The sequence below is a fragment of the Coenobita brevimanus genome, chromosome 101, assembly GCF_032717465.1.
Source record: "Coenobita brevimanus isolate Jiangsu-jjx chromosome 101, ASM3271746v2, whole genome shotgun sequence".
Classification (NCBI taxonomy): Eukaryota; Metazoa; Arthropoda; class Malacostraca; order Decapoda; family Coenobitidae; genus Coenobita; species Coenobita brevimanus.
The window spans coordinates 3,986,496-3,989,406 of NC_137054.1; positions in this window are offsets into that span (position 1 = coordinate 3,986,496).

The following is a 2,911-nucleotide window of genomic DNA, read 5'->3' on the forward strand; positions in this document are numbered from 1 at the left end:
CCTTTTCTTCTTGTAATGATTTTCGTTTTCCTATATGTTCACAAGCATTTTTGTCTTTTTTTTTAGTTGCGAGTTTTTTTCTTAGACGCACTACAAATCATTCTCTCTCTCTCTCTCTCTCTCTCTCTCTCTCTCTCTCTTTCATTTCCACAACAATTTTCTTAATACTGGCCTACGCCGTATCCCTTGAGGGGCCGCCTTGACAAAAATTGCCCTTAGTCGTTCGGTCCCTACTCAGCGACAACCATTCCCCACACGACATGCCCCCAGCCTCCCGCAAGAACGACCTCTCCTCTCACGTCCCCTCCAATCCTCCCTCAAGAACGACCCCTACCCCCACAACTCCCCAATCCATCCTTAGTAATAACCCCTCCCCCCACAACACCCCAACCCATCCTCAATAACGATCCCGCCCCCCACAACACCCCAACCCACACTCAAAAACGACCCTTCCTCCCATGGCCACCCCAACCCTCTTAGGAACTACCCCCTTCCACAACCCCAACCCATCATCTGTAACGACCCATTTTCCCACAACACCCACCATCCACCCTCAGTTACGACCCATTCTTCCACGACCCTCCTATGAACCCTCCCCCGGTAACGACCCTCCCACACCGCCCTTCCTCATGCACACCCACGCCCTGTCTTTCTGCCCCGTTCTTGATCTGGTACTTCTCCCAACTACCGACTCTAAAAATATCCACCTGGTCAATGTTTCACTCTCCCGCACTTAGGTAATTTTTTTCTCAGGCTAAAATATTGATAAATGACGCCGCTGAGAAAAATCCTAACAGTCAGGGCTGAATCCACTGAGTCCGGCGATTTTTTTTTTTTTTTTTTGTGCCTTCGTTCGAGTATACTCAGCTTAAGAGAAAGTTTTAGAAATGGAAGAGTCAGGTATAGCCTTCATTAACCCCTTACTATTGGGGTGCTCTCTGAAATTGAATAAAATCCTTTGGCAACAAGAAGCTAACTAGAGGGGCGCCCAGTGGAGCGCATCTCTCCGACAAGGGCAACGTGAATTTCAAACCACTCTTCATAATGGGTTAGGGTTTCTCATCACTGATTAGGGTTTCGCAAAAAGTGTTTTCCGGATCCAGAATTGCTAATGCGATGCGGATCGATCCCAAAAGTTAATCGATTGTTCCCTGGGATATGGCCTTATCTGCCCACAAAATGTGGTCTAAATCTCTCTTAATTTCTGAATAATTCTACTAACAGACAAACAAACAAACAGGAGCGAAAACATTCTCTCCTTGTCGAAGAGAAAAAAATGCTTCATCATGAGAGTTAAATGCTTAAAACTTTTTCTTCAGTAGCCTACCCTGCTGATTAATTGTTTCCCTGCTGTATCACAAGCATCTAATTTAAGCAAACACAAGGCTAATCCATTTAATAGACAGAAACCCCTGGCAGATAAAAAAATATAATCTCTTCACAACGGTGGCATATATCCTTTATTCTTTCTCTTTCCAGATGATTTTATTCAGCATAGGCAAGGATTTTTTAACTCGGCGACGGAGGGGATGGATGGGTTAGATACAGTAGTCATGACTCCCTTTTGCTCCGAGGGGGTACTGAAGAGCCGCGCCTTCGTGTGGTGGCACTGCTATAACCGGGCTGGCCTATTGTCTGGTTATACAAACGTCCCTCATCTACTTACCTATCCCCAAAATAAGGATGTTGGACTGTAGGAGGGGAGCAACTTCAACCTGTGTGTGTGTGTGTGTGTGTGTGTGTGTTTATACAAGACTTCCAATTAGCAAAGATAATTAAGATTACTAGAGGCAGCGAAGACGATAGGATCTGGGTCCTGTACATGCCCTCGTTAGCATAATTACGTGTCCCCCTTAGTGCTTAAAACGTTACTGATGGCAGAGAGAGAGAGAGAGAGAGAGAGAGAGAGAGAGAGAGAGAGAGAGAGAGAGAGAGAGAAAATGTTTGCAATATCGTCAGACAGAAACATAATTACACATGAATACGAAATGTTTGTGTTGTGTATGCTAATGCATTTGTACTCTGTAATTCTGTTACGGACCTCCCCTACTTACAATGGAAATGGAATCTAAAATGGACACTGAAATGACGCAGTGTTTAAAATGGTGCCTTAAATGGCCACACAGGTGTAAATGCACCCGGCTTTCCTTGAGAAGAAATTTGCAGTTGTAACTGGAAGTTTTTTTTTTTCCTTCTAGCAAACGAATATCGTCATCTATAGCTTAGTACAGGCAGATTTTAGGTAACTTACAATGTTGACAATTATCATATTCCATTAATCTCTTAATTTATATAATAATTTCATACTTAAGAGCATATGAATGCATATTCGCACAACAGATCACAATAAGGTTCTTAAGTGGTAATAATGATTAACTGTTAACCAAAGGAGTTGTTGGAGAGAAGTGACACTCTTCACAAGGTCCCAGGCCGTCCGTGAGACCTTTGTCCCGACATTCTTTACCAGAGTTCCTTTGCAACTAGAAGTGAATTAGGCATATGAATATGTAACCTGTGTGCCATAGTCTGGGGGGAAATTTATTGAGTTATTTCCTTGTCCATTATGCCACATTCCCACCACAAACATAAATTTGTGCAGCTTCCGTTACTTTGTCGCGTCCCATCCACCTGCACATTAGTATGGAGGCGGTATTCTGGGTGATGCTGGAAACTTCACCGCACATCTCTTTGGAGTTCGCTTCTCCAGATTACCGTACTCCTAGATTTCAATCCACAGCAGTTCAAGTCCAACTGATTTTTTTTTTTCAGTGAATGAAAGGACACCTGTAATTTGGGTTACGGATTTTTTTTATTAAAAATATTTTTACTTCCTCTGTTCATCCTTTGGTTAAAATTTAAAAAAAAAGCTTCCTTAGCGATTTATGTAAATTGTACCATTTTATTTTTTGCT